Source organism: Chanodichthys erythropterus, chromosome 20, assembly GCF_024489055.1.
Source record: "Chanodichthys erythropterus isolate Z2021 chromosome 20, ASM2448905v1, whole genome shotgun sequence".
Lineage (NCBI taxonomy): Eukaryota > Metazoa > Chordata > Actinopteri > Cypriniformes > Xenocyprididae > Chanodichthys > Chanodichthys erythropterus.
This window is the reverse complement of record NC_090240.1, coordinates 85007-103661: the sequence shown is the minus strand read 5'-3', so window position 1 is coordinate 103661 and position 18655 is coordinate 85007. Positions and strand designations below refer to the sequence as shown.

At 47.0% G+C, this 18655-nt stretch overlaps 7 non-coding genes across 7 annotated transcripts; all 7 read left to right on the top strand.

Moving 5' to 3' along the window:
- The first annotated feature begins 2077 nt into the window (after nt 1-2077).
- On the top strand, nt 2078-2265 carry LOC137010257 (U2 spliceosomal RNA). Its single transcript, XR_010893305.1, has one exon. It is a non-coding gene; the product is annotated as a U2 spliceosomal RNA (small nuclear RNA).
- A 2095-nt stretch (nt 2266-4360) lies between these two features.
- Nucleotides 4361-4524, top strand: LOC137010274 (U1 spliceosomal RNA). The gene has a single exon (XR_010893321.1). It is a non-coding gene; the product is annotated as a U1 spliceosomal RNA (small nuclear RNA).
- An 865-nt stretch (nt 4525-5389) lies between these two features.
- On the top strand, nt 5390-5580 carry LOC137010178 (U2 spliceosomal RNA). Its single transcript, XR_010893250.1, has one exon. It is a non-coding gene; the product is annotated as a U2 spliceosomal RNA (small nuclear RNA).
- Nucleotides 5581-7673: 2093 nt separating this feature from the next.
- On the top strand, nt 7674-7837 carry LOC137010262 (U1 spliceosomal RNA). The gene has a single exon (XR_010893310.1). It is a non-coding gene; the product is annotated as a U1 spliceosomal RNA (small nuclear RNA).
- A 5939-nt stretch (nt 7838-13776) lies between these two features.
- LOC137010253 (U2 spliceosomal RNA) lies at nt 13777-13961 on the top strand. The gene has a single exon (XR_010893302.1). It is a non-coding gene; the product is annotated as a U2 spliceosomal RNA (small nuclear RNA).
- Nucleotides 13962-16057: 2096 nt separating this feature from the next.
- LOC137010250 (U1 spliceosomal RNA) lies at nt 16058-16221 on the top strand. The gene has a single exon (XR_010893301.1). It is a non-coding gene; the product is annotated as a U1 spliceosomal RNA (small nuclear RNA).
- An 863-nt stretch (nt 16222-17084) lies between these two features.
- On the top strand, nt 17085-17284 carry LOC137010325 (U2 spliceosomal RNA). Its single transcript, XR_010893346.1, has one exon. It is a non-coding gene; the product is annotated as a U2 spliceosomal RNA (small nuclear RNA).
- Nucleotides 17285-18655: the final 1371 nt, after the last annotated feature.

Below are 18655 nucleotides of genomic sequence, written 5' to 3'. Positions count from 1 at the left end.
GCAGAAGAGGCAATGGCATCACTTAGGAAAGGGACAGCTCCTGGCTGTGATGGGTTGCCAGTTGAGATATACTGCTCCTTTTGGCAACTTATTGGACAGGACCTGGTTGAGGTGTATAATGAGAGCCTGATGACTGGGTCACTCACAGCTTCTATGAGGACAGGGCATGTCTCCCTTTTGTATAAGAAGGGAGATAAGACAGATTTGGCAAACTGGAGGCCCATCACTCTCCTTACTACTGACTATAAAATCCTTGCGAAGGTCATAGCTATACGAATGAGGTCTGTGGTGGGGAAGGTGGTGCACCCAGACCAGACTTGTGGGGTACCAGGCCGCTCTGGCAGCCTAAATTTGACTTTGATCAGAGATGCTATTGGGTGGGCTGAGCAACGGCAGCTTTCTCTAGCAATTTTGAGCCTCGACCAGGAGAAAGCTTTTGATCGAGTTAGTCTCTCCTTTTTGTTTGCAGTTCTTGAGAGGGTAGGTTTTGGGGCAAGTATCAGGGCGTGGGTTCGTTTATTGTATAAGGGGGCGGTAAGTAAGTTTAAAGTTAATGGTTTCCTGACAGAGTCAGTTGAGCAGCTGGGAGGAGTAAGACAGGGATGTCCTCTCTCCCCTCTTCTTTATATTTTGTTCATTGAACCTTTAGCTTCCCGTTTAAGGGCATGTCAGGCCTTTACTGGCCTGCACATGCCGGGGGCTGGAGGTCTGCAAGCAAAGGTGTCGCTGTATGCAGATGACATGACACTGTTTTTGACATCAAGGCAGGATTTTTTAGAAACAAGCAAGATTTTGGGAGATTTTGGGAGGGTTACAGGGGCGAAAGTGAACATGTCAAAGTCAGCCGTCATGTATGTAGGTCGATGGGCTAGGCGGGAGACAGCCATTGAGGGATATAGCTTATGTGAAGATGGTCTGAAGGTTTTGGGAGTGCGTTTCTTCAGGCAGAACAGCGCTAAGGAGAACTGGAGGGTTTTGATTGGGAAAGTGCGCTCCAAAATTGGCCTTTGGAACACTAGAGAGCTTTCTTTAACTAGCCGAACATTAGTGATAAAAGCAGACTTGTTGCCTACAGTCAATTATTTGGCATATGTGTTCCCTCTTCCCTATAATTGTGGCAGAGAGTTGGAAGGTCTTGTGTTCTCCTTTCTGTGGAAGGGAAGGTGCGAGCTGGTATCCAGGGCTCAGGTGAGCCAAGAAATTAAGAAGGGTGGGAGGGAGGTGCCTTTTTTTACCTTGTGGGTAGCATCTATTTTTTCATCCTTTGTGGCACGTTTAATCCTACAGGCAACAAACCACAAAGCTTATTTTTTTGCAAGGTTCTGGGCAGCCTTTCCACTAAGATCTTTGATTGCATGGGATAAGTTGGTTCCGTGGGCTTTTGACAGGCCGGAAGAATATCAGTGGTTTGCCAAATTTATACGTCAACATCCTTGGTGTCTGGAACAGGGAACAGTGATAAATCATAGGGAACTGTACAAGGGTTTAAGGGAGAGGGGGGCAGGGAAGGGGGGACTAGAGAGATTTCTTCCCATCACTGTGAATTGGGCAATGCTACAGCCAGCATATGTGGATGGAGCTTGCAGAGACCTTCATTGGTTGGGGGCCCTGGGGCGTTTGCCTGTAAGGGAGAGGCAGTATCGTCATGGGCAAGGGAAGTCACCTTTCTGCCCAATTGGTTGTGGGAGGGAGGAAACAATAGAACATGTATTTTGGACATGCCCAGTTTCATCTGCCTTCTGGACTTTGCTGTATCAGTGGTGGAAGGGGTGGAAAGGTCCTCCTCTGACCCGGAACCTGGTAATTTATGGGGAGGGTCTGGGGGGACAGAAGTTTGAATTGAGGAAGGTGGTGTGGATAATTATATCAGAAGGCAAAAGGGTTTTGTGGAATCACAGAACTTCGATGTTAAGGTCCAAACGAACAGGATGGGGTCCTAAATCAATTTTTTATTGTGTTTTGGCTAGAGTGCAGGGCGCAGTGCAAAATGATAATATTGAGGGGGAAATTAAAAAATGTTTGAAGGGAAAAAGGGATTAAATGGGACCTAAAGTGAGTTATAAAAAGTATGTGTTGATGAACTGTCTGAGTTTGTGTATGTAAAAGATGGAATCTGTTCTTATCAGTTTAATATCTGATACGTCCCCTATCTGGGGACTACATATTAAATGGATTTTTGGCTCATGGAGCCGGAACCGGGGCTTGCTCCGTCCACTCCACGCATCGACCTGGTATTGCAGTGTCTCCAGGAACGGTGTGCTTCCCCTTTTGGGGGACTGCAAATCGTTGTGGTTAATAGCAGAGGGAATGTCGCTGGAGCTTCACAAGGAGTCTCTATGTACCTGCGGTGGGGTGGCTGGCAGGGTGGCACCGTCTCGCACCCTTATGAAACGGTCGCCGTTGTTCCAAAGCAGCGGTTCCCAAACCAGCACTGCACGTCTTGAATGTCACTCTTGTCTGATGCGCCCGTCTGAGGTCTTGGAGTCTTTACCAACGAGCTGATGAGTTGGATCGGGTGTGTTTGATCAGGGAGACATCTAATCAAACACGCCTGACTGATGGGAACCACTGGTCTAAAGGACCGCAGCTCGTGTACAGGTGCTGGTCATATAATTAGAATGTCATCAAAAAGTTGATTTATTTCACTAATTCCTTTCAAAAAGTGAAACTTGTATATATCATATTCATTCATTACACACAGACTGAGAGGTTTCACATGTTTATTTCTTTTCATTTTGATGAGTATAGCTGACAACTATGGAAAATCCCAAAGTCACTATCTCAGAAAATTAGAATATTGTGAAAAGGTTCAATATTGAAGACACCTGGTGCCACACACTCTTATCAGCTAATTAACTCAAAACACCTGCAAAGGCCTTTAAATGGTCTCTCAGTCTAGTTCTGTAGGCTACACAGTCATGGGGAAGACTGCTGACTTGACAGTTGTCCAAAAGACGACCACTGACACCTTGCACAAGGAGGCCAAGACACAAAAGGTCATTGCAAAAGAGGCTGGCTGTTCGCAGAGCTCTGTGTCCAAGCACATTAATAGAGAGGCGAAGGGAAGGAAAAGATGTGGTAGAAAAAAAGTGTACTAGCAATAGGGATAACCGCACCCTGGAGAGGACTGTGAAACAGAACCCATTCAAAAATGTGGGGGAGATTCACAAAGAGTGGACTGCAGCTGGAGTCAGTGCTTCAAGAACCCCTACGCACAGACGTATGCAAGACATGGTTTTCAGCTGTCTCGTTCCTTGTGTCAAGCCACTCTTGAACAACAGACAGCGTCAGAGGCGCCTCGACAAAAAGGACTGGACTGCTGCTGAGTGGTCCAAAGTTACGTTCTCTGATGAAAGTCAATTTGGCATTTCCTTTGGAAATCGGGGTCCCAGAGTCTGGAGGAAGAGAGGAGAGGCACACAATCCACGTCGCTTGAGGGCCAGCCTAAAGTTTCCACAGTCAGTGATGGTTTGGGGTGCCATGTCATCTGCTGGTGTTGGCCCACTGTGTTTTCTGAGGTCCAAGGTCAACGCAGCCGTATACCAGGAAGTTTTAGAGCACTTCATGCTTCCTGCTGCTGACCAACTTTATGGAGATGCAGATTTCATTTCCCAACAGGACTTGGCACCTGCACACAGTGCCAAAGCTACCAGTACCCGGTTTAAGGACCATGGTATCCCTGTTCTTAATTGGCCAGCAAACTCGCCTGACCTTAACCCCATAGAAAATCTACGGGGTATTGTGAAGAGGAAGATGCCATATGCCAGACCCAACAATTAAGAAGAGCTGAAGGCCACTATCAGAGCAACCTGGGCTCTCATAACACCTGAGCAGTGCCACAGACCGATCGACTCCATGCCACGCCGCATTGCTGCAGTAATTCAGGCAAAAGGAGCCCCAACTAAGTATTGAGTGCTGCACACGCTCATACTTTTCATGTTTATAGTTTTCAGTTGGCCAAGATTTCTAAAAATCCTTTCTTTGTATTGGTCTTAAGTAATATTCTAAATTTGCTGAGATACCGGATTTGGGATTTTCCTTAGTTGTCAGTTATAATCATCAAAATTAAAAGAAATAAACATTTGAAATATATCAGTCTGTGTGCAATGTACATAATATACAAGTTTGACTTTTTGAAAGGAATTAGTGAAAGAAATCAACTTTTTGATGACATTCTAATCATACGACCAGCACCTGTAGGTGCTTGGCAGTTTGCCGGCTTGAAGGCATGGTCACGGAAATCGCAGTCAAGTAATGGAAGGGACACGCCCTTCCTTTGCTTGGGGTGGGGGAGGGGGTCACCGTTGATGAGGACGGCAAAGAGGGATAGGGTAGCCTCTGACTGGAGGCCTGGGGACTCATACTTACCTGGCAGGGGAGACACCATGATCAGGAAGGTGGTTCACCCAGGGCGAGGCTCGGCCATTGCACTCCGGTTGTGCTGACCCCTGCGAATTCCCCAAATGTGGGAATCTCGACTGCATAATTTATGGTAGTGGGGGACTGCGTTCGCGCTCTCCCCTGGACATACTGGTTGAAAGAAGATTAGGTGGTGCCGAGAGAACCTGTGGTTTCTAACAGTCGTAGCGTTGTCTGTGGCTCCGTGTGTGTTTGCACGCCCCTTTTATGGAATCGGGTGTTGCGTGCGCTCGCCTGGTTTCGCAAAGTTCTGAGTTTTCCTTCAGGGACGACAGGCTTTTGGGGGCACTCGACCATGGCCGTTTTCTAAATGACCCCGTGGTCGCTATTGTCACGACCGGCTCAAAGCCGTGACAAATGAAACGGAGGACATAGGCAGCTTGGTAGGTTGCAACGAAAAGAGATTTATCAGCATAAATAAGAAAATATATGAAACAAGAAATCAACAAAACCAAACACAATTTCTGTCAGACACATCAATAACCAAACATCAGACAGAACCACATTTAAATGAATAAGGAACTCAAAATAAACAAAGACCAAAATCAAAACCAAAGCACCCAGGAGCAAGCAACACACCACGCCAAACAAAGCCCAAGCTTTATAGAGGGAAGCACGGGTGTACATGGTTCACTTGATGAGTCTCCCAGCCACACCCACTGGCCGGCCGTAGCAGGAAGAACGAGGGACTCGTCACACTATCCAAATGTTAAAGTTGAGCTTTTTTTCCCCCCCCCCCCTCCTGATCAAGAACGACCTAGGGAGTCCAGAGAATTGTACTGCGGTGCTTTTGTGGAGGTCGATGGAAAAACCTAGGACCAGTTCGCGAAAGCAGGTTGTTTCAAATCATCTCCACTATTTAACAAACGATCTGATCGACAGCAGTGGTCCTAGAGGCAAAGTACGAAACCCACCGCGGCCCAGATGGGCGTCGCCTTTGCCGGCTCTGCCCCCACTGCTTGGCAACGGCATCGCTTCTCGGCCTTTTGGCTAAGATCAAGTGTAGTATCTGTTCTTATCAGTTTAATATCTGATACGTCTCCTATCTGGGGACTACATATTAAATGGATTTTTGGCTCATGGAGCCGGAACCGGGGCTTGCTCCGTCCACTCCACGCATCGACCTGGTATTGCAGTGTCTCCAGGAACGGTGTGCTTCCCCTTTTGGGGGACTGCAAATCGTTGTGGTTAATAGCAGAGGGAATGTCGCTGGAGCTTCACAAGGAGTCTCTATGTACCTGCGGTGGGGTGGCTGGCAGGGTGGCACCGTCTCGCACCCTTATGAAACGGTCGCCGTTGTTCCAAAGCAGCGGTTCCCAAACCAGCACTGCACGTCTTGAATGTCACTCTTGTCTGATGCGCCCGTCTGAGGTCTTGGAGTCTTTACCAACGAGCTGATGAGTTGGATCGGGTGTGTTTGATCAGGGAGACATCTAATCAAACACGCCTGACTGATGGGAACCACTGGTCTAAAGGACCGCAGCTCGTGTACAGGTGCTGGTCATATAATTAGAATGTCATCAAAAAGTTGATTTATTTCACTAATTCCTTTCAAAAAGTGAAACTTGTATATATCATATTCATTCATTACACACAGACTGAGAGGTTTCACATGTTTATTTCTTTTCATTTTGATGAGTATAGCTGACAACTATGGAAAATCCCAAAGTCACTATCTCAGAAAATTAGAATATTGTGAAAAGGTTCAATATTGAAGACACCTGGTGCCACACACTCTTATCAGCTAATTAACTCAAAACACCTGCAAAGGCCTTTAAATGGTCTCTCAGTCTAGTTCTGTAGGCTACACAGTCATGGGGAAGACTGCTGACTTGACAGTTGTCCAAAAGACGACCACTGACACCTTGCACAAGGAGGCCAAGACACAAAAGGTCATTGCAAAAGAGGCTGGCTGTTCGCAGAGCTCTGTGTCCAAGCACATTAATAGAGAGGCGAAGGGAAGGAAAAGATGTGGTAGAAAAAAAGTGTACTAGCAATAGGGATAACCGCACCCTGGAGAGGACTGTGAAACAGAACCCATTCAAAAATGTGGGGGAGATTCACAAAGAGTGGACTGCAGCTGGAGTCAGTGCTTCAAGAACCCCTACGCACAGACGTATGCAAGACATGGTTTTCAGCTGTCTCGTTCCTTGTGTCAAGCCACTCTTGAACAACAGACAGCGTCAGAGGCGCCTCGACAAAAAGGACTGGACTGCTGCTGAGTGGTCCAAAGTTACGTTCTCTGATGAAAGTCAATTTGGCATTTCCTTTGGAAATCGGGGTCCCAGAGTCTGGAGGAAGAGAGGAGAGGCACACAATCCACGTCGCTTGAGGGCCAGCCTAAAGTTTCCACAGTCAGTGATGGTTTGGGGTGCCATGTCATCTGCTGGTGTTGGCCCACTGTGTTTTCTGAGGTCCAAGGTCAACGCAGCCGTATACCAGGAAGTTTTAGAGCACTTCATGCTTCCTGCTGCTGACCAACTTTATGGAGATGCAGATTTCATTTCCCAACAGGACTTGGCACCTGCACACAGTGCCAAAGCTACCAGTACCCGGTTTAAGGACCATGGTATCCCTGTTCTTAATTGGCCAGCAAACTCGCCTGACCTTAACCCCATAGAAAATCTACGGGGTATTGTGAAGAGGAAGATGCCATATGCCAGACCCAACAATTAAGAAGAGCTGAAGGCCACTATCAGAGCAACCTGGGCTCTCATAACACCTGAGCAGTGCCACAGACCGATCGACTCCATGCCACGCCGCATTGCTGCAGTAATTCAGGCAAAAGGAGCCCCAACTAAGTATTGAGTGCTGCACACGCTCATACTTTTCATGTTTATAGTTTTCAGTTGGCCAAGATTTCTAAAAATCCTTTCTTTGTATTGGTCTTAAGTAATATTCTAAATTTGCTGAGATACCGGATTTGGGATTTTCCTTAGTTGTCAGTTATAATCATCAAAATTAAAAGAAATAAACATTTGAAATATATCAGTCTGTGTGCAATGTACATAATATACAAGTTTGACTTTTTGAAAGGAATTAGTGAAAGAAATCAACTTTTTGATGACATTCTAATCATACGACCAGCACCTGTAGGTGCTTGGCAGTTTGCCGGCTTGAAGGCATGGTCACGGAAATCGCAGTCAAGTAATGGAAGGGACACGCCCTTCCTTTGCTTGGGGTGGGGAGGGGTCACCGTTGATGAGGACGGCAAAGAGGGATAGGGTAGCCTCTGACTGGAGGCCTGGGGACTCATACTTACCTGGCAGGGGAGACACCATGATCAGGAAGGTGGTTCACCCAGGGCGAGGCTCGGCCATTGCACTCCGGTTGTGCTGACCCCTGCGAATTCCCCAAATGTGGGAATCTCGACTGCATAATTTATGGTAGTGGGGGACTGCGTTCGCGCTCTCCCCTGGACATACTGGTTGAAAGAAGATTAGGTGGTGCCGAGAGAACCTGTGGTTTCTAACAGTCGTAGCGTTGTCTGTGGCTCCGTGTGTGTTTGCACGCCCCTTTTATGGAATCGGGTGTTGCGTGCGCTCGCCTGGTTTCGCAAAGTTCTGAGTTTTCCTTCAGGGACGACAGGCTTTTGGGGGCACTCGACCATGGCCGTTTTCTAAATGACCCCGTGGTCGCTAGTGTCACGACCGGCTCAAAGCCGTGACAAATGAAACGGAGGACATAGGCAGCTTGGTAGGTTGCAATGAAAAGAGATTTATCAGCATAAATAAGAAAATATATGAAACCAGAAATCAACAAAACCAAACACAATTTCTGTCAGACACATCAATAACCAAACATCAGACAGAACCACATTTAAATGAATAAGGAACTCAAAATAAACAAAGACCAAAATCAAAACCAAAGCACCCAGGAGCAAGCAACACACCACGCCAAACAAAGCCCAAGCTTTATAGAGGGAAGCACGGGTGTACATGGTTCACTTGATGAGTCTCCCAGCCACACCCACTGGCCGGCCGTAGCAGGAAGAACGAGGGACTCGTCACACTATCCAAATGTTAAAGTTGAGCTTTTTTTTTTTTCCCCCCCTCCTGATCAAGAACGACCTAGGGAGTCCAGAGAATTGTACTGCGGTGCTTTTGTGGAGGTCGATGGAAAAACCTAGGACCAGTTCGCGAAAGCAGGTTGTTTCAAATCATCTCCACTATTTAACAAACGATCTGATCGACAGCAGTGGTCCTAGAGGCAAAGTACGAAACCCACCGCGGCCCAGATGGGCGTCGCCTTTGCCGGCTCTGCCCCCACTGCTTGGCAACGGCATCGCTTCTCGGCCTTTTGGCTAAGATCAAGTGTAGTGTCGATGGCTACGCCGAGAGAGGATGTACCCTTGCCGGCCATGGTGGTGCGGTTAAAGAATTCAGTAAGAATCCGAGTGTTACAAGATGCTGATCGGTCTGTCAAGCAAAGGTTCAGGAGGGAGTTCTTGGTGATGGATGTCTTGAAAGGAGTTTTCAACATTGCTGCTTCTTCAGTGTTTTGTCTTCAGGATTTTTCAACTGTAGGATTTATGGACTTGACATTTTTCAATTTGACGGACTGTGTGAGCTTTTTTGAGTCTTGGGGAAAGAAAAAACATAAACTCTTGGAAGGCTTGCAGCTTCAACCTTTGTTTGCCCAGGATTATATTCCACTCACAGTTCATCTATACAACCCGTTTGTGGAAGATAGAGAGGTTTTGACCTTTCTTTCAAGACACTGCGAGACAGTAAAAGGAGGAGAGCGAGTGAGGGACCGCTTTGGAATCTGGACAGGCAAAAGGCGGTACCTTGTTAAGCTGCGCTTCGATCCTGCTGCCTCTGGAGCCCTAATCCACCCGCCTGGGACCTTTTCCATTGGGCCCAACAGAGGTTTTCTTTATTACCCCGGACAGCCTATGTACTGTAGGAGATGTGGTGGGGAAGGACACATTAAGGCTGATTGTGAGGGACAACGTTGTCGTTTTTGCGGTGCTGCAGATCATGTTGCTTCAGTCTGCCCTGCCCCGAAGCATTGCAGTCTTTGTGGTAAGCCTGATCATCTTTATCGAACATGTCCTTCTAGGAGTAGGTCATATGCAGGTCTTTTGAAGGAAGGTGAGGATCTACAGGCAGACCTCGAGGCCATACTTATCAGTTTGCCTGAAGTAATGGATGATCAACCTGGAGGATTGACAAGTGAAGGGTCACAGGAGACGGGGGTATCAGGAGAGAAGGAGGCTGTTGTGAACGAGCAATTAGACTCTAATGATGGGGACCTGATTACTTTGTCCTTAGACGAAAAAGGGGCCACAGAAGTGGGAACTGAACAGCAGGTGAATTCATCTCAAGTTTGGTCAGAGCTGGATTTTACGGATGTCTTGTCTGGAGCCTTGGGGGTGGAAAAAGTGCAAGAAATCCTAGAACCTGCACCTGGATCAGCCCATCGACGAGAGAGAGTCCATAGTGGATCAGAGATGGATATTTCGTCAGAGTCCGTGCTCGGAACAAGCCGTCGCAGGGCCTGGGAGGACCCTAAGGACCGGGTAACGGAGAAAGGATGTAAGTACAGCAAACTGGATGATGTTACAAGTCAGGACCCTGTGGGAGAGGACATTAGGGGGGAGGGTTTTGAAGAAAAGGGGAAAGATGAAGGGGAAGAAAGCACTGAGTGGGGGGACAGAACAGAGGTGGAAGGAGAAGAGGAAGAAATGATAACTGAATCTGGAGAATGGACTGAGGTTGTTTCGAGAAAGGCAAAAGGAGGGGGGGCAAGAAGGGGACAAAAAAATGGGGATGGGGAAGAAGTACATGAGGGCTAAGTGGGAGGGAAAGTGTTCTGGGGGTTTAAGGGTTATTTTATGGGTTTGATAAGAGTGGCAACTTTCAATGTAAGGGGAATTAAAATGGCACAACGGCGTACAGCTGTGTTTTTTTCTGTTAAAGATTTGCAGTATGATGTTTTGTTTTTACAAGAGTGCCACTTGGAGAATGATAAGGATGTAGAGGGGTTTTCTAAAGAGTGGACCTTGGGTCCATCTTTTTGGGGAGTGGGGAATGTTAAAGCAGATGGGGTGGGCATTTTATTTTATTCGTGGGATTTTGTTATTGAATCTGCTATTGTAATCATTCCAGGAAGGGTGGTGGTAGTAGATGTGAGGTGGAGAGGGATATCTTTTCGTTTTGTTAATGTTTATGCCCCAAGTAAATTGGGTGATCGGGAGGGTTTTTTGAATTGTTTGAATGCAATTTTGCATACCAACAAACTGCTAGTGCTGGGAGGGGACTTTAATGTGTCACTGGACAACGCTTCTGGCAGAGAGCTGGCCCAGTTGTCAGCAGGTTTCTCACTCTGTGACTCTTTTCGAGGGGCAGGAGGGCGGGTGCCCACATTCACTTGGCGGAACAGCAGGCAGGAGATGGCACGACTGGACTATCTTTTTCTGCCAGTCCATGTAAAGGTGTTTAACTATACCCAAGTACCAATGTGGTGTTCAGATCATTGTTTAGTGGGGGTGTGGGTGGAGGTGGAAGGGGAGAAGCGAGGGAGGGGGTGTGGAGGTTCAATACTTCCTTTCTAAGTGATAGGACATTTTGTACTGTTCTTTTCAATTTGGTAGCTGGGTGGAAAAATTTGCAAGGTTTGTTTCGGTCCCACGGTGAGTGGTGGGAGGGGTTCAAGGTGAGGGTTGCAGTCTTTTGTCGTAACTGGGGCAGAGAGAAGGCAAGAAGCAGGAGGGAAAAAATATGTAAGTGGTCAGAAGAACTACAGTCTCTGTGGACAGAGGGTGCTTTGGGAACAACTGAGGGATGGGCTAGGGCTAGTCATCTGCAGGGGGTAATGAAAGATCACTTTTGGGAGGAAGCAAAGTCCTTTTTGCAAGGGTCAAGTGTTAGGAAGCGGCTCCTTGATGAAAAACCTACTAGTTTCTTCTTTGCTACAGTGCGGGGAAGACAAAGGCGGAGTTATATTGAGGGTTTTGGGAGGGAAGGGAGAGTGGAAACGTCTGTAAAGGGAATGCTGGAGGTAGCTGGGAGTTTTTATAGGGAGTTATTTAGTGACAGGGGCCCTTCTAGTACAGCATTTGGGAGTGTTTTGGATGCTTTGGAGGGGAGTTTAGGGGATGAGGATAGGGCAGCACTGGAAGGGCCTTTGACTTTGCAGGAAGTAAGTACTGCAATTTCCTCACTTAAGAAAGGCACAGCTCCAGGATGTGATGGCCTTCCAGCAGGTTTTTATGAGCTTGTTCTGCCATGGATAGGAAGTGAGCTGGTAGCTCTCTATCAGGAATGCTTCATGAAAGGTGAGATGGTGGAGACAATGAGAACAGGGCTGGTGTCTCTTCTGTATAAGAAAGGTAAGAAGGAGGAGTTGGGGAATTGGAGGCCAATCACTCTGCTAACCACGGATTATAAAATATTGGCAAAAGTTCTGACAGAGAGACTTAAGAGGGTTATAGGGGTGGTAGTCCAGCCAGATCAAACCTGTGGTGTGCCTGGCAGGTCAATTTCTTTGAATTTGGCTCTAGTCAGAGACATAATAAGTTGGACAGAGCAGCGTCAGCTTCCTCTAGCAGTTTTGAGTCTTGACCAAGAGAAGGCCTTTGACAGGGTTAGTCATGTCTTCTTGGAGGCTACTTTAATGCGTATGGGGTTTGGGCCTGTGTTTAGGGCTTGGGTAAAGCTGCTTTACAGGAAGGCCTTCAGCAGAGTGGGGATAAATGGGTATTTCTCAGAAAAGGTGGAACAGTTAGGGGGTGTGCGTCAGGGGTGTCCTCTGTCCCCCTTCTTTATGTTTTGTCTTTGGAACCTCTTTTGGCAACTTTGAGGGCTGCGCCTTCTTTTACAGGCGTACATTTGCCAGGAGGTGGGGGCGTATGTGCTAAAGTCGCTGCTTATGCAGATGACATGACCCTGTTTCTGACGTCGGACTATGATTTTGAGGTGGTGTGCAAAATAGTGGAAAGGTTTTGTAAAATATCTGGTGCGCGAGTAAATGTGGATAAGTCCTCTGTTATGTTTTTTGGTCAGTGGGCTGGTAGAACAGAGGTAAGAGGAGGTTTTAAAATTTGTACAGAGGGGTTGAAAATCTTAGGGGTTAGGTTTACTAGACGTAATAGCGCTAAGGAAAGCTGGGAAGCAAGGATGAAAGTAGTGCAGGCAAAGATAGCGAAGTGGAGTTCAAGGGGGTTATCTTTGTGGGGACGGTTAGAGGTGGTGAAGGCAGACTTACTCCCTAGTCTGAATTATTTAGCTTATGTGTTTCCAGTTCCTTTTTGGTATGGAAGAAAGTTAGAAAAGTTAATTTTTTCTTTTTTATGGAAAAATGGTACCGAAATGGTAGCCAGGTTGCAGATGTATAGACCAGTGAAAGAAGGGGGTAGGGGGTTCCATGTATTCCTTTAAAAATGGAAGCTTTGTTTTGTTCATGTGCAGCGCTTCTGGCTGTCCGGGAGACAGTGCACAAGGCTAGATTTTTAGCTCAGTTCTGGCTAGCCTTTCCTTTGAGATCGTTGAGCAATTGGAGGGGTACAAGGCCATGGTCTACAAATAGGCCACAGTACTATCAGAGAGTGGCAGATATCATTGCCCTGAAGCCTTGGTGTTTACAGCAGTCCCTGATCTTGGAGCACAAGCAGTTGTATATCAGATTGAGGGATGAACTTGTGGAGGGGGTGGAGAAAGTTGTTTCTCCTTATGGAGTGGGTTGGATTAGGTTGCAGGCACCATTTCTTACTGGATTTTGCAAAGATTTGAATTGGTTAACAGTTCTAGGTCGGTTGCCAGTAAGGGAGAGGTTATATAGACATGGTGCAGGCAGGTCACCAAAGTGCCCGATTGGTTGTGGTCAAGACGAGACAATTGAGCATGTCTTTTGGGCATGTCCTGGAGCTGTTGCCCTTTGGAAATCAGTGAAGCGATGGTGGGAGGGATGGGGAGGGCCAAACATTACAAGGAATCTGGTGTTGTATGGGGAGGGTTTGGATAGTTTTCTAAAAGAACGGAGGAGAGTAATTTGGAGTACGATTTCAGAGGGGAAGCATGTTCTTTGGGAATGGAGAACAGTGTGTTTAAGGAAACAGATACCACGTTTGGGGGCAGAGAAATTGTTTTTACGTTTACTGGGTAAAATGTCTGCTGAGGTCAAAGTTTTCAAAGAGTATTATGGGGAGGAGGAGACCAGAAGGGTATGGAGAGGGCTTCAGAAGGTTGGGGTGGGATAGAGGGAGTGACAGTGTTTTTTGTGCTTTGGTTTTTGTTTGGTTTTTGAAAATTGATGTATATTTGTGTTTTGGTTTTGATTGTTCAGAGAATTGTATGACGATTTGTTAAAAGAGAATTTATTGTGTATCTTTGAACAATGAATTGGTTGTAAAGTATAGATTTGGTGTAAATAAAAAAAAAAAAAAATCTGTTCTTATCAGTTTAATATCTGATACGTCCCCTATCTGGGGACTACATATTAAATGGATTTTTGGCTCATGGAGCCGGAACCGGGGCTTGCTCCGTCCACTCCACGCATCGACCTGGTATTGCAGTGTCTCCAGGAACGGTGTGCTTCCCCTTTTGGGGGACTGCAAATCGTTGTGGTTAATAGCAGAGGGAATGTCGCTGGAGCTTCACAAGGAGTCTCTATGTACCTGCGGTGGGGTGGCTGGCAGGGTGGCACCGTCTCGCACCCTTATGAAACGGTCGCCGTTGTTCCAAAGCAGCGGTTCCCAAACCAGCACTGCACGTCTTGAATGTCACTCTTGTCTGATGCGCCCGTCTGAGGTCTTGGAGTCTTTACCAACGAGCTGATGAGTTGGATCGGGTGTGTTTGATCAGGGAGACATCTAATCAAACACGCCTGACTGATGGGAACCACTGGTCTAAAGGACCGCAGCTCGTGTACAGGTGCTGGTCATATAATTAGAATGTCATCAAAAAGTTGATTTATTTCACTAATTCCTTTCAAAAAGTGAAACTTGTATATATCATATTCATTCATTACACACAGACTGAGAGGTTTCACATGTTTATTTCTTTTCATTTTGATGAGTATAGCTGACAACTATGGAAAATCCCAAAGTCACTATCTCAGAAAATTAGAATATTGTGAAAAGGTTCAATATTGAAGACACCTGGTGCCACACACTCTTATCAGCTAATTAACTCAAAACACCTGCAAAGGCCTTTAAATGGTCTCTCAGTCTAGTTCTGTAGGCTACACAGTCATGGGGAAGACTGCTGACTTGACAGTTGTCCAAAAGACGACCACTGACACCTTGCACAAGGAGGCCAAGACACAAAAGGTCATTGCAAAAGAGGCTGGCTGTTCGCAGAGCTCTGTGTCCAAGCACATTAATAGAGAGGCGAAGGGAAGGAAAAGATGTGGTAGAAAAAAAAGTGTACTAGCAATAGGGATAACCGCACCCTGGAGAGGACTGTGAAACAGAACCCATTCAAAAATGTGGGGGAGATTCACAAAGAGTGGACTGCAGCTGGAGTCAGTGCTTCAAGAACCCCTACGCACAGACGTATGCAAGACATGGTTTTCAGCTGTCTCGTTCCTTGTGTCAAGCCACTCTTGAACAACAGACAGCGTCAGAGGCGCCTCGACAAAAAGGACTGGACTGCTGCTGAGTGGTCCAAAGTTACGTTCTCTGATGAAAGTCAATTTGGCATTTCCTTTGGAAATCGGGGTCCCAGAGTCTGGAGGAAGAGAGGAGAGGCACACAATCCACGTCGCTTGAGGGCCAGCCTAAAGTTTCCACAGTCAGTGATGGTTTGGGGTGCCATGTCATCTGCTGGTGTTGGCCCACTGTGTTTTCTGAGGTCCAAGGTCAACGCAGCCGTATACCAGGAAGTTTTAGAGCACTTCATGCTTCCTGCTGCTGACCAACTTTATGGAGATGCAGATTTCATTTCCCAACAGGACTTGGCACCTGCACACAGTGCCAAAGCTACCAGTACCCGGTTTAAGGACCATGGTATCCCTGTTCTTAATTGGCCAGCAAACTCGCCTGACCTTAACCCCATAGAAAATCTACGGGGTATTGTGAAGAGGAAGATGCCATATGCCAGACCCAACAATTAAGAAGAGCTGAAGGCCACTATCAGAGCAACCTGGGCTCTCATAACACCTGAGCAGTGCCACAGACCGATCGACTCCATGCCACGCCGCATTGCTGCAGTAATTCAGGCAAAAGGAGCCCCAACTAAGTATTGAGTGCTGCACACGCTCATACTTTTCATGTTTATAGTTTTCAGTTGGCCAAGATTTCTAAAAATCCTTTCTTTGTATTGGTCTTAAGTAATATTCTAAATTTGCTGAGATACCGGATTTGGGATTTTCCTTAGTTGTCAGTTATAATCATCAAAATTAAAAGAAATAAACATTTGAAATATATCAGTCTGTGTGCAATGTACATAATATACAAGTTTGACTTTTTGAAAGGAATTAGTGAAAGAAATCAACTTTTTGATGACATTCTAATCATACGACCAGCACCTGTAGGTGCTTGGCAGTTTGCCGGCTTGAAGGCATGGTCACGGAAATCGCAGTCAAGTAATGGAAGGGACACGCCCTTCCTTTGCTTGGGGTGGGGGAGGGGGTCACCGTTGATGAGGACGGCAAAGAGGGATAGGGTAGCCTCTGACTGGAGGCCGGGGGACTCATACTTACCTGGCAGGGGAGACACCATGATCAGGAAGGTGGTTCACCCAGGGCGAGGCTCGGCCATTGCACTCCGGTTGTGCTGACCCCTGCGAATTCCCCAAATGTGGGAATCTCGACTGCATAATTTATGGTAGTGGGGGACTGCGTTCGCGCTCTCCCCTGGACATACTGGTTGAAAGAAGATTAGGTGGTGCCGAGAGAACCTGTGGTTTCTAACAGTCGTAGCGTTGTCTGTGGCTCCGTGTGTGTTTGCACGCCCCTTTTATGGAATCGGGTGTTGCGTGCGCTCGCCTGGTTTCGCAAAGTTCTGAGTTTTCCTTCAGGGACGACAGGCTTTTGGGGGCACTCGACCATGGCCGTTTTCTAAATGACCCCGTGGTCGCTATTGTCACGACCGGCTCAAAGCCGTGACAAATGAAACGGAGGACATAGGCAGCTTGGTAGGTTGCAACGAAAAGAGATTTATCAGCATAAATAAGAAAATATATGAAACCAGAAATCAACAAAACCAAACACAATTTCTGTCAGACACATCAATAACCAAACATCAGACAGAACCACATTTAAATGAATAAGGAACTCAAAATAAACAAAGACCAAAATCAAAACCAAAGCACCCAGGAGCAAGCAACACACCACGCCAAACAAAGCCCAAGCTTTATAGAGGGAAGCACGGGTGTACATGGTTCACTTGATGAGTCTCCCAGCCACACCCACTGGCCGGCCGTAGCAGGAAGAACGAGGGACTCGTCACACTATCCAAATGTTAAAGTTGAGCTTTTTTTTTTACCCCCCTCCTGATCAAGAACGACCTAGGGAGTCCAGAGAATTGTACTGCGGTGCTTTTGTGGAGGTCGATGGAAAAACCTAGGACCAGTTCGCGAAAGCAGGTTGTTTCAAATCATCTCCACTATTTAACAAACGATCTGATCGACAGCAGTGGTCCTAGAGGCAAAGTACGAAACCCACCGCGGCCCAGATGGGCGTCGCCTTTGCCGGCTCTGCCCCCACTGCTTGGCAACAGCATCGCTTCTCGGCCTTTTGGCTAAGATCAAGTGTAGTATCTTACCCAGGAGTTATGTCGGGGAACGACGAAAGAGAGTCGGCCTTGATGGTGCGGTTGAGGAATACGATTCGTGTGTTGTTGAAGAAAGATGCTGAAGAATTGGTGAAGCAACGTTTTGGAAGAGATTTTTTTGTTACTGAAATTCTTAGAGGACTTTTCAAGATACAGCCTGCTGAAGTTTTTTGTTTACAAGATTTTGTGTCAACTGGATTTTTGGATTTAACTTTTTGTGTTTTGAAGGACTGTGTTGGTTTTTTTGAAGCCTGGAAGAAAAAGGAAGGTCATAAATTGCTGGAGGGCCTGCAGCTTCAGCCTGTGTTTGTTCAGGATTTTATCCCACTTACTATTCATATATACAACCCTTTTGTGGAGGATGGCGATGTCCTGGCATTTATTGCAAGATATTGTGATGTTGTAAGAGGAGGAGAGCGCTTGAGAGATCGATATGGAATATGGAATGGGAAGAGGAGGTACATGGTGAAGTTGAGACTTGACTCCTCTTCACCTGGCACTGTGCTGCACCCTCCAGGCAGCTTTTCTATTGGACCGAACAGAGGTTTCCTGCACTATCCCGGACAGCCCGTGTATTGTCGAAGATGTGGAGGGCAGGGTCATGTGAAAGTGGAGTGCAAGGGAGAGAGATGTAGATTCTGTGGGAAGACGGATCATGTGGCGGCGGAATGTACTGCTCCCAAGCATTGCAGTCTGTGTGGAAGTAAAGAACATTTGTATCGGGGTTGTCCAGCCAGAAAGAAGAGCTACGCTAGTTTATTTAAGGAGGGGAAGATCTGCAAGCAGATTTGGAATCTCTCATGTGTGAGGCATCCAACTCTTCAATCAACCAGACAGAGCTTACAGCTGCAACAGAGGGTGCTAATAAAGACCAGGGGGCTGAGGAAAGTGCTGTGCATCACCAGGACAAAGGACCAGCAGTTGCAGAGGTCAACCAGCCACGTCCTCCGGGGGCAGCTCAAGAGAGGGAGCAGTCACAGGGTATTGGACAGACCTGGTCAGACATCGATATTGCAGAGGTGTTTTCCGGGGCTGCAATTGTGTCTAGTAACAACACCATTCAAGATACTCCACAAGCTGAAGACCCAGCCAGGTTTACATGGTCGCAACTGGATGCTTTAGACATTATAACTTCTGAGCAAAGTGGAGGCGGAGACAGCGAGATGGAGATATCAGGGGGAAGAGGACGTCGGCGAGCGGTGGAAGAAGATGGCGGAGGAGAGGACGAGAGGGACCGAAAATGCAGCAAGATTGAGACAGTAAAGACTTTTGTTTCTTTGGAGGACTTGGTATCTTTACATGACTCGGGGAAGGGAGCGGGAGCGGTTAAAGCTTTTAAAGAAGTAGTATATGAGGGGGGATGGGGGGAGGGGGGATGGAGTGGGGAGAGTGTGGGGAGAGTACTGAAGATGATTCTCAGGGGTGGACGGAGGTAGTAGCTAGAAGGGTGAAGGGATGTACCACAGGGGGTGGGAAGGGAGGTTTTGGAGGGGATAAGGGATAAGGACTGTTTTTCTT